Consider the following 12,329-nt stretch of genomic DNA (forward strand, 5'->3'; position numbering starts at 1 on the left):
GCAGATGGTCCATGCACTTACTTATTTAGTCCTTGTGCTTTCATTAATTTCTTAGTGAGCACAACCCATGTGCCCACACCCTCAGGCCTTTCTGCCCAATATCACAACTGAAGTAATGTGTTCTTTCAAACTGGCCAAGGCATGTCATTCAGTTGATAAACTGTGATCAAAAGCTTGTGCTTTTGATTTTTGAACCAAACCGAGGTTTGGGTATTCATTTGCAAAAGAGCTTCTTAGCACTGTTCTGAGTAAGGGGTGGGAGGAATAATTCATAGTCAGTCGCCAACCAGAATCACAGGGATGTTCTTCTTATTGGGGGGAGGGTCCCTTGAATACTCATAAGGGAAGCAAAGGAGATAAAATATAGTACATGCAAAAATATTAAGATCTTCCTAATATAGACAAATATTGAAACATTATGTTGTACACCTGAAATTAAGATGATATAATGTTGTGTCAATTATATCTCAATAATTTTTTAAATGTTAAGACCTGAGGTTAAATAAGAATTGTTAAACTGAGAATGGAAAAAATTTTGGGGGGGTATTTTTTTCCATGCTTCTTTTTCTGCAGGAATCTTAAAATCAGTTTTTCAGCTTTTATAGAATATACTATGGAGATTTTATGTTATTTTATTTTTAATTTTGGAGTAAGATGGTAGACAGAATTTGGAGGGCAGTGATTTCCAAGAAGAAACTTCCCACATTCTTTTCAAAACAAGCTATCATAACTCTTATACTGCAAAACACACAAGGTTTATAAACCTTGAACCCTTGGGAATCCACTAATAAAATACTTGCTATTCTGCAATGCCACTGAATTCAGTCACCATCCGTTCATTTATTCAACAAGTACTTCCTGAGCATGATTCTAGCACTGTGGGTGCTCTGTGGGGAAATAAAAAGAACTGTAAGACATTATTCTAAGCTCAAAAACACTGCAGTCTCGTTGGGGAGACAAGATTTACAGAGCGAAAGGAAAACTAATAATAGAACACAGTTTAGGATTAAACAATAAGGGTAAAAATAAATAAATCGCCAAATGCTAAATAAATGCCAAATGAAACAATAAAAGTGACTCTGAGTTTCAAAAGGCAAAAATCACTGCAAGCTGAAGGGATCGGAGAGCCTTTCTGGAGAGGTGAGACTTGAGCATTTGAACACAAGGAGGATATAGACCAGGCTGTTTGAGTGGAGAGGGCTTATTAAGAGCCAAGTCTGGTTGTGATGCAGCCACCAGGTCGGCTGGTGCCCCCATCAGACAAGTGGCCCTTAGAGTGACTTGACTGATTGTGCAAACTGACCAGTTACATCAGCCCAAAGGCCCCAAGTGAGAGCCCGGGGTAGATGCAGATAGTGCACAGGCTTGATGTAAGTCAATGCTAGTTTTTCAAACACAATTCTGAGAGATTCAATGTCCAGAAGCAAACACACCCAGAGAACTGTAGAGATGGAGGCATTGTGAGGGGAGTTGAGGCTGGGTTATATCATTTAAAAGGAATTGAAGCATCGGGCAATTGCCGGGTATTCATTAAACAGCATGTTTGTTTAAATAACATATCCTAAACCAAATGACTGTACTTGTCACTTAGTCAAAGTGCCTTTTACTTGAAGGAAAATGTTTTCTGTTCCATTAGCTTTTTTTGTTTTTTCTTCTTCTAATATTAGTCAATAAGTTGAAAATTCCTACTGTCTTTTGAGGAAAAGATCCCAGCACAATACAAAATAGGGAAAAGGAAGTGACTGGTAGTAGCCAAGAGATCTGAGTTCCTGACCTGGTTTTGCCATTGATACCCTTTGAAATTTGAGATCTGTCACTTCAACTTTCTAGATTTGCTTTAGCCCCACAAGATGATGACAACATGGACTGCCTTAATTATCTTACAGGGTTATTTGGGTTGGAAGTAAGGTAAACATTTTTAATGTTTTGAGCACCTCCTTTTAACCAAGTACTTTTTCACATTCTTTATGTCGTTTAATGCTGAAGGCAAGAGTCCATATTAAATATGATTAGCCCTACTCACAGATAAGGAGACTACGAATTGGAGAGGTTAAAGGATTTGTGAAAAGCCACACAGCCATTGCAACCCCAGTTCTCCAAACCTTAGGAGTCACTCTTCCCTTTATTGTCCAAAGGACACAGTTTGAGCCCGCACACTGCATGCCTGCTCTCTCCTCCATCAGCTGGGGGCTTCTTTTGCTCCGAGAAGGTGAGACAGAATGCTGAAAGAGTGTAGTCCTTGAGGTGGGAGTGTCAAGTTCACACTGAACTACCCGATGAAGCTACAGCAGAAAAAGGGGGTGGGTTCCTGGGATGTGACATGGAGTGCCCCCAGCATGGACTGCGATGTGTTCACCCGCTCAGCCTGAAGCAACTGTGTTAGAATTATCCCCTGGCTCAGGGCTACCTGGAGGGGACGTCTTGCCTTCCTTCTGTGGATCTAAAAAGACTCTCTCTTAAATGCAGTTGGCTCAACTTGGGCTGCACTACATCAGCTGGGGAGCTTTAAAAATAATCCCAGTGCCCAGACCACACCCCAGACCAAGGACATCAGAGTCTCTGGTGATGGAAGATGGGAATAAATATTTTGATAGGCCCCGAATGCAGCCAATTTTCAGAACCACTGACCTAGAGAACAAAGGAAGGCTCTCCCCAAGGGCAAATCTGAGCTTCCAGTATTTTACAATCCAGACCCTCCAGAAACGGGGAGAAGCTACTCTGGCACCATCTCCATTAGTAGCTTTGTTTGTTTGTTGTTTGTTTGTTTCTGATATATTAGCAAGTGGAGAGTAGCAGTCCCAGGGCTCTACCCTTAGTCTTCTTACTCTAAGATGCCATTGTTGCCTTTAAAAACTAAGAGCCTCTTGTGTTAACATAGCATTTGATGGCCATCCACTGGAGTTATGGTCAAAGCTGGCTCTTCAGATGCCATTTAAGGATCAAATGTTGATTGTTTTAAAATTTTATTCCTATTAAATAGATAATTGGTGGTGATCAGCCCTTCTGGCTATCGTGATGGAAGTCAGCGCAGAAAGGACCATGCTGGAAAGATGCTCCCCAGATATAGATAAATCTACAGATAAATGCATCTATGGATAGAAATTTATTGTTACAAAGTGATGCTAGTTTCCCACCCTTTGGCATTTCTTCTCTCTTCTCTATACAGGGTCTTTGTGGGACTCTCAAAGTCAAGACTTAAAGCTTCCTGGGCTGGTATTATCAGGAAACAGGGTGGGTCTTCCTGTGTGTGCAGAATAAAGGTAGAAGCTGTGGAGGGGCACGGGAAAGTGTCCAGCCGCCACACTCTCCTCTCCTCTCCCCTCCCCTCCCCTCTCCTCCCCTCCCCTCTCCTCCCCTCCCCTCCTCTGCTGCGGGGGCTACAGAGCTTCAGTGGGCAAGAGAATCACAAGGGGAGGTGGGGGGAGCTTATAAAATGCAGATTTCCAGACCCCACCCTCCGATTCAGTGTTTGTGGGAGGGGCTCAGAGGAGCCCATTTTTAAGATGCTCCCTGAGTGATTCAGGAACGGACTGTCCTAGGAAACTGCTGGCCCCACGCCCTTCTTGAAAGGCTGGCTTTTGTGCTATTTATGGCCATCAACCTGCATTGTCCTTTGTAAATGCAGATGTGACGGGACTGAGCCATTGGCTAATTTCCTCTGTGCTGCCCGCAGATGTACGAACAAGGGCAGTGGGAAGGTCTCCAGAGGAAAGTAGGATCTTCGAGTGTGAGGATGTCTGTGGGGGACGAGGGTCCTGAATCCAGGGCAAGTCTGTAGAAGAGGGAATTGGCTTCCCAAAGACAAACGTGATAGACTTTGCAGCAATGGGGGACCCACATCGCCCGAGGGAGCTCTGACAGTCTCCTGACATGCCTGAAAAAAATATTTCCAGCAACATACAAAGCAAAAATTGTAAAAAGTAAACATAAAAAATTTCTCCCTCCCTCATCCCACTGTTCTGAAATAATCACTAGAGTTTTGTGTATAGCCTTCCAAACAATATGTGTAATTGTGTAGAATGACATATATTTTACAGAAACAAAATAAACAAACAAAATAAATGCATGCACTTTTCCACAATTTGTTATCTTTTTTTATTTAACAATATATCCTGGACATCTTTCCATGTCACACAATCTGTGTCTTTCCTGTGATAGCCTTCATTATGTGGACGCACCAAAATGTACCCAGTCTCCTTCTGGTGGACATTTAGTTCACTTCCAATTTTCCCTTATTTCAAACAATGATGCAGTGAACATCTTTGCTCACATAAGAATTTCCTATCAGTGGACCTGTTGGGTCTTCATATGACCCAAATTTGTCTTCAAATTTGATGGATAACAGGCCCTCCAAAAAGATGTACCAATTTACACTCCCTACCCATATTGCATATTTACCGACAATTTTTATCATGAATCTTTAAAAAATTTTACAAACGAAATAAGTGAGAAAAAGTGTTCATTGGTGCAATTTCAGCTTTTTAGCTAAGTGGTATGCCTTTTCATTAATGTGACTAATATTAATTAGTCCCCGACTTCCTATTTTTGTGAACTAACTGTTCATATCTTTTACCCAGAGTCAAGGCTCACCTTTGTGTTTTCACACATCGTGTTTTCTTATTTTCACTATGGCATCTGTTGGCAAAGAGTGAATAGTCTTGTGTTGGAAAGAGTAAATGCCATGGAGAGGGTGAGGGGCAAGGGAGCCATTTCCCACTTAATCAAGATATCAGAACCACCAATTCAGTATTAAAAAGCGCTGCTTATATTATTTAGTGTGTAAGACCTTCAAGAACTGGAGCAACATCTTATATTCTGCAAAGAACAGTGATGGAAAAAATAGGACCTTAATAAGGATTTGTTGAACAAATGAGTAGATGTGGACAGATAGATCCAAACATATACCATGTGTTGGGCATGAGGGGAAACAAAGGTAAGAAACATCACCCTGCTTTCTCAAAGCTTGAAAATTTGTTGGGGCTGTCGCTGTGTAAAGTGATGAGTACAATACAAAAGGTGGTTAAAGTAAAGGGATGAGTAGATGCCTCCTGTACTCGAAGATCTTAGCTCTAGAGGGCAACAGATACATAAACAAATAATTTCAATGTAGTAGAACAAGAAGAGAGATTTGCGTAACGGGTTATGGAAGCATGAGTTTAAGGATGAGAAAGAGTTTGCTGGGTGAGGAAATGTGCAAAAGTATCTCAAGGAAAGGGAGCAAAGACACGGAGATAAGAAACAGCAGGGTGTGTATATAGGAAATCAACCATCATAGGCTTCCCGGAATCTTTAGGGCCTGAAGCCAGATGAGTCCAGTTGGGCAGGCAGGTCACAACCCGTCACATCATGGTCCACACTGAGACACTGAAGAGTTTTGAGCAAGGGCTGGTGTGACCCAATGTGCTTTTTTTTAAATTGTTATTTTATATTGGAGTATATTTGATTTACAGTGTTATGTTAGTTTCAGGTGTATAGCAAGGTGGTTTAGTTATACATGTATCTATTCTTTTTCAGTTTCTTTTCTCATAGGTTATTACAGAGTACTGAGTAGAGTTCTCTATGCTTTACAGTAAGTCCTTGTTGATTATCTATTGTATATGTAGTTATAAGAGGTTAATGCCAACCTCCTAATTTAACCCTCCTCCACCTTTCCCCTTTGGTAACCTTAAGTTTGTTTTCTAAGTCTGAGTCTGTTTCTATTTTGTAAATAAGTTCATTTGTATCATTTTTTTAGTATCCACATATAAGTGACATCATATGATATTTGTCTTTGTCTGACTTACTTCATTTAGAATCTCTAGGTCCATCCACGTTGCTGCAAATGGCGTTATTTCCTTCTTTTTTATGGCTGAGTAGTATTCCGTTGTATCTGTGTACCACATCTTCTTCATCCATTCCTCTGTCGATGGACATTTAGGTTTGTAGATGGCTTACTCTGGCCACTGGGTGGAGGATGGACTTAAGGGCAAGGTGAGTGGCCGAGGTGGAGGGCAGTTAGGAATGTTCTATGACCGTTTAGGCAGGAGGCAATGCAGCCGCGACAATGCAAATGGAAAGTGGAGAGATTTGAGAGTAGGGACTTGGTGACTAATTGGATTTGGGATGACGGAGGAATCAAACAAAAATATGGGCTTGGTTTCTGGTTTGGGTGACTGGATAGATGACGATGTCACTGGCAGGGAAAGAAAATACAGGATAAGGAGAGGATTATTTGTGTGGTATTTTGGAAATGTTGACTTTGAGGAAACTGGGATACCCACGGGATTTACACAGCACAGTTATATATTAGCATGAGGCTCTCAGGGACGAGATAAAGGCTAACAGCTAAGATCTGGGAATGAATGAAGGAACTCCAGATGGCCTTGGATTTCACGGCAGGGACCTTCATAAGCCTCATTCATAACTCACTCATAACCAGGCATCACTCCCAGAAGTTCATTGTCCCCCGATGGCCCATCACACTGCATATCTGAAATGAATTTGGGCCTAGATCCTTGAAGCTCTTTTGATCTCTAACACGAGCAGAGGAAGCCCAGCAGTGCATTCTTTGCTGTTGAATGAGTATGAGCTGCTCATAGATCCTTGTTCAAGTTTCCTTCCCCAGAGCTCAATTCCACAGCCCAACAATAGTTTTGCTTGTGGTGAAAGGAAAATTGGGGTTCTCTTTTTTTGTGAGAAGATGCGCTCCCCTGAATAACAAGATTGGGATTGGGTGGCTTTTAGCCCTCACCTGTCACTATCTCAGCATGAATTAGTTTCTTGTTTACTATCCGCTAGTTTGAATGACCAAGAGCCTGGCTTCAGGGGAGACTCTGTGTAGGATAAAGACATCAAGTACATCAGAGCGTTCCAGAGGCCAGCGCTGCCTCTGCTGCTCTCCAGCACAGGGAATTTGGATGAGTTATTTTACCTCTCTGAATCGGAGTTTTCTGATCTCATTAAAATGGGGATAATAAGAAAAATACCTGTTCTCCTACTTTTCATGACTGCTGGTATGATAAAATGAGAAATATTTTTAGAGGGCCCATGCAAACATTCTTATTGTCTGAAGATGCCCGGCAGAGGGCCTGCACTGACCAGGCCTCCGTCAGCAGTCATCAAAGGAACTCCAAGAACTACACTCATTCGTTTGCTCCTTTATCAACCCATTTACTCAACAAATGCCAGTTGAGTACCTCCTCTGTGTGAGGCTCTGTGCTCACTGCTAGTGAAAAAGAGAATGACTGCCATGAAAAGACCTGGAGGAGCCTTAAATGCATAACGCTCAGTGAAAGAAGCCCGTCTGCAAAGGCTACATATTGCACGATTCCAACTATATGACATTCTGGAAAATGCAAGATGATGGAGACAGTGAAAAGATCAGTGGTTCCCAGAGGCTAGGAGAGTACGTAGGATGTTTAGGGCAGTGAGACAACTCTGTAAGATACTGCGATAGTGGATGCATGTCATCATACACTGGTCAAAACCAATGGAATATATAACCCCAGGAGTGCACCCTAATGTCAGTGTGGGCTTTGGGTGATAATGATGGTCAGTGTAGCATCTCTGATTGTAACAAATGCACGGATCTGGTGCAGGATGCTGATAGTGGGGAAGCTGTGCAAGAGTGGGGGCAGGGGGTTCATGGAAACTCTGTACTTACTGCTCAATTTTTTAGTGAACCTAGAGACAGACAGAGAGAGAGAGAGAATGGATGCTGTGTGCCTTTTAGGCCCCTACAGCTTACTAGAGGAGAGAGGAGCATATGCAGATCTTCAGACGTCGATAAACGGGAGTAAGTCCTGCATGCATACAGTGCAAGCAAGCGCCTTCCCTTTCTGTTGTTCTGATATTTTGTCTTCATTTGTGACAGGTGCATGCAGAGGGTCAGTACTATTTATCATTCAGACAGGACCCCCTTCAGCCTTATTTACTGCAGGGCGAGCAGCTTCAAAATGCCTGTGGCCTTCCGAGACAGGGGTGGGGGGTGCCGAGTGGAGAGCATCCACTAGGCTGGGTGCACAGCAGCCCTACACCCAGAGGGCAGGAACAGAGGAGTTGGCCTTGACGGATGAACTCAGCCAGACCACTTTGGCGTGGCTGTTTTGCATCCCTCTGCCCTTTAATTTGATGACTTCCCATGGGGAGCCGGGTGTGGAGAGGAAGGCAGAGCTTAGGTCAGCGTTTGTCCCTTTGGGCCTTAAACATTGGGAGGCTCCATTAAGGGCATTAAGTCTGGTGTCTAGTGATGCAATTACCCTGTGCTATGTGGACAGAGGATCAGTGACTGAGCCCATATTCAGCTCTATTCATTTGGGGGCTTAATTTTATGACTGAGGAAAAGTGACAACGGTAGGGTTTACAAGATTCCAAAAAAGCAAGGTAAAAAAGAATTCTTTCCACTGTAACTGAATGAATTTCAATGCATTTTTTAAACATAAAATCACTTAGATAAAATATCAGCCTTTGGAAGTGGGTTTGCCATCCCACCCCTAGCCTGTCCTAGCCTGGTATAGATGCAGCCAATGAGCCAAACCAAGTGGGAGAGATCTTGAGGTGAAAAACAGATATTGCAAAGGAGTCTTAGACTAATGTCTACCTTTTGTATGGGGGTGCATTGCAAACTTTTCCAAAGTGTATTTAACTGAGGAAATTATGCATCATTACAGAGCAATACAGAAAGTGTATTGGCTGCAAACTCAATATACATTCAGTGGAGCTGTCATTATTTCTTCAGGCTGGAACTTTTTCACTGAATGAAAACCTCCAGGCAGATTTTCTCCAATAATTCCAATAATGTATTGAAATTACAAAGGTTGTATAATGTAACTAAATAAGAAAAGGTGAAAATGTGACCCCGCAAAGTCACATAGGGATATCATGGAGGATATCAAGCTAGACTTTCAGTTCTTCAACGTAAAATGCTTTGTTCTATCTACCTCAGGGCCCTCACACATGCTGTTCCTTTCTCTCTTCCCTTCAGTCTTCAAGTGACTGGCCCCATTTTATCATTCAGATCTGGGCTTAAATGTCACCTCCCCTGAGAGGCCTTCCTCAGGAACACCCTACGAAGGAGGTTCCCTCATTCCTCACTGGGACTTTTTAGCATTGTAACCCAGATTCCCAGATAATATTGAGCAATTTTATAACTATACATCTATTTATTTGTTTACATGTTTGTTCTATCTCCCACAGTGAATTGCAAGACCCACCGGGCAAGGGCCATGCACAATGGTTTTTTTCCCCAAGGTACATCCAGTGTTTCCAAGAGTATTTGGTATATAATAGGTATTCAATAGATAAAGGAATGTGAAAGTAACCCTGGCCATGGAAGTCTCAGTGGAAGAGGACTCATTCATGAGGCAGCTGGTATAGATTCAAGGGCTATCTGGTTACAAAAATGTAGGTAATGAGCATCTTTTCTCAATACTATCAGATCTATTTTGATTCTGTGTTCCTAAAAACACATTGTATCTACTCAACTAGAAGGGCTGAGGAATGGGAGCACCCCCCCTACCACACCCACACACCCACACCCACATACACACACACACACTTGTTTTAGGCACTGTGAGTTCCTTGGGACAGCGGCTGGGTCTTATTCGTAAATTTATCCCTAGCATTGAGCATAGTGCCTGGCACAGAACAGCCGACCATGTTTGCTGAATTTAACCAAAGTGAGATATTTGAAGTGCTTTCTGCCTTCTCCCTGGAAGAAGAAAACTGAAGCAATTCAAGGTAATATTCTCTGATTTTTCTGTCCAAGCTTTGTGGGAGTAGGGTTCATCTTCCTGGCAGCTTGTAAAAGATTGCACAGTTGGCGAAAATATATGACAAAAATAGAATCAAATCTTCCTCCCTGAATATAGATTAAAGAGAACCACTTATTACTGTGCTGCAGAAATAAATTTCTTCTGTATCTGCCTAGCTATGACCAGGTAATAATGCACAGAAATGTTATGTTCTATTTCTCTGGGTTCCTAAAGTAGAGAGAGAGAGAGAGAGATACAAGGAAATATATGGAAAGGAAGAAAGACTCAAATACAGATATGTTCCTAGAATTCTAGGAGAAGAAAAGACATACTGCTGCTCCCACTTTTAGGATAGATTATTTTAAAAATAATAATAACAATTCAGTTAGATCAATTCTGCCCATTTCCAAGAAGGAACTTGTAATTTTCTAGATAATATACTATGCCTGTCAGGAGATAATTCCTTATGTAGCTTAAAGAGCTGACACGATGGCAGGGAGACAGTCAGATAAAGATAAAGGATGAAGGCCATCAAGCGTAGTCAGGGTAATTACAGGGTACAAATTCCACTCTTCACCTGGGAGCATTGCTTTTTGAATGTGCCAGTAGCTGATCTTCAGCTTTCACTTCCCAACCTGGTGTTTACTTCCTTTCTCTGTCTCTGTCTCTGTCTCTCTCTTTCTCTCACTTTTCTATGCATTTAAGTATAATAATAAAATAATATTAAATAGTGCTTATTTATTGAGGTCATTAAAAGTAGACACTAGGGAGTCAAACAGACAGACCCGATTCAAACCCCAGCTCTAGATCTCTGTGGTTAGTTATGCTTACTGACTAATTTGTGTGTATCAGTTTCCTCATCTGTGAAATGGAGTAATGATAGTAGCTACATTGTGTGTAGGGTTGAAGTGAGGGATTAAGTGAGAAACTGCCTGTGAAATGCAGTGCTGCCTTATATACATTTGGGGGAAAAGAGCTCTTTTGTCCTTTGTTTATGGGTCAGTCAGTATGTTGGCTGCATTATGTATATTCATAAATAGAATTATTTAAACTTTACATAAACTTGAGACAAGGTACAGTTATCCCCATTTTACAGGTAAAGAAACTGAGGCTTAGAGGGGTTGGATGACCAGGTTACAAGGCTAGAAAACGGCAGGAGCCAAGTCTTCAATTTGGAACTTCTGGATCTAAGCCCGGTGCTCTTTTCACTGTATTGTAAGACATTCAAAAAAAATCAATTCCTGGAGACATTTTTTATGATTTTGTCATTTTATTCTGTAGCTATCTATGATCACCTTCAATCTACACATAGGACTTTTCTCTGTAACTTTGTCAATTTCTGAACATATTTTTATTTTCATCTTATACCTTAGCTTATGAGCCTGAGAAGACCACACAGTGTTTTTATGAGGACTAGACCTTTAAAAATAATACTTTTTATTCATCTCAGGATGTGGCCTCTTTTTTAAAGTGCATCATTCTGTTGCTGAGATCTTATTTCTGTCATATGGACCATCTCTTGCCCATGGCCCTCTTTAGTCTATGCAGGTTCTAACTGCTATGGATATAAATCTCTAGTTGCAAACATCAGAAAACCCAACTGAAGATGGTCTGAGCCAAAAAGAGATTTTACTGACCATCAGGACAGGAAATTCTAGGCACAAAGACGTCCAGTCCCCCACAGAACATGGTCTTCCTCTCTCCATCTCTTGGCCCTTGTTTTCTCTCTGTTGGCTTTACTCTCAGTGAGACTCATCTTAGTGGTGGCAAGATAGTGCAAGGAGCTCCAGGATCATATCCTAGTTTCTCCGTAAGTCCAGCAGAAGGAAAAATTGTCTCAAAAAATTGTCTCTTTTCTGACAAAAGTCCCAGAATTGGATCTCATTGGATCCAAGTTGATCATGTGTCCATTTTGAACCAATCACTGTGCTCAGAGGGATTCAGAGGCTCCCACTGGCCAACACGAGTCACCTACCCACCCCTGAAACTCCACTTGAAGCTAACAGGCTGTGAATGGAGGAGGTGTAGGATCTTAAGGAAAATTAGGGGCCCCTTTAACAAAAAGGATGGATTCTAGTTGTCAGTCATTATAACAACACTTAACTTTTCCTTTCAGAACTGTAATCTGTTTGGTAATGGACATTTGCCCACTTACCTCAAAACATTCTATATTCTGCTCCCACTTGTATAGATGCTGACTTTCCATCCCCAATGTCCCTCACCTTGCTTCTTCTCCAACCCTCACTCTCTTTAACAGCACACCCTTTTTTGAGTTATTAAAGGCTGTCTCTGGTCAATTGGCAAAATGAACCTGTTGGCCAAAATAAAATCAGATGTGTGGGTAAGAGTAATATGGGTCAACAGTTGTTTTGGAATTTTGTTACATGTATTTACCTTGGACCAAGGTTTTTTAAGTGCATTTGTGTAACAGTTGTGTTTTTATGTGATCTTGCTGTGACTGAAGTATGAGCTTTGCCATTAAGTGAGGACAATCACCAGAGTAGTAAACCCTGTCAGAAATGCATGGTGATGCAATAGAACATGACCTGAGATCACTTTTCTCTTGCCTTTTGTCTCCTGTGGTTTTCCTTTCTCTAG

This window comes from Eubalaena glacialis, chromosome 7 (genome assembly GCF_028564815.1).
Source record: "Eubalaena glacialis isolate mEubGla1 chromosome 7, mEubGla1.1.hap2.+ XY, whole genome shotgun sequence".
NCBI lineage: Eukaryota > Metazoa > Chordata > Mammalia > Artiodactyla > Balaenidae > Eubalaena > Eubalaena glacialis.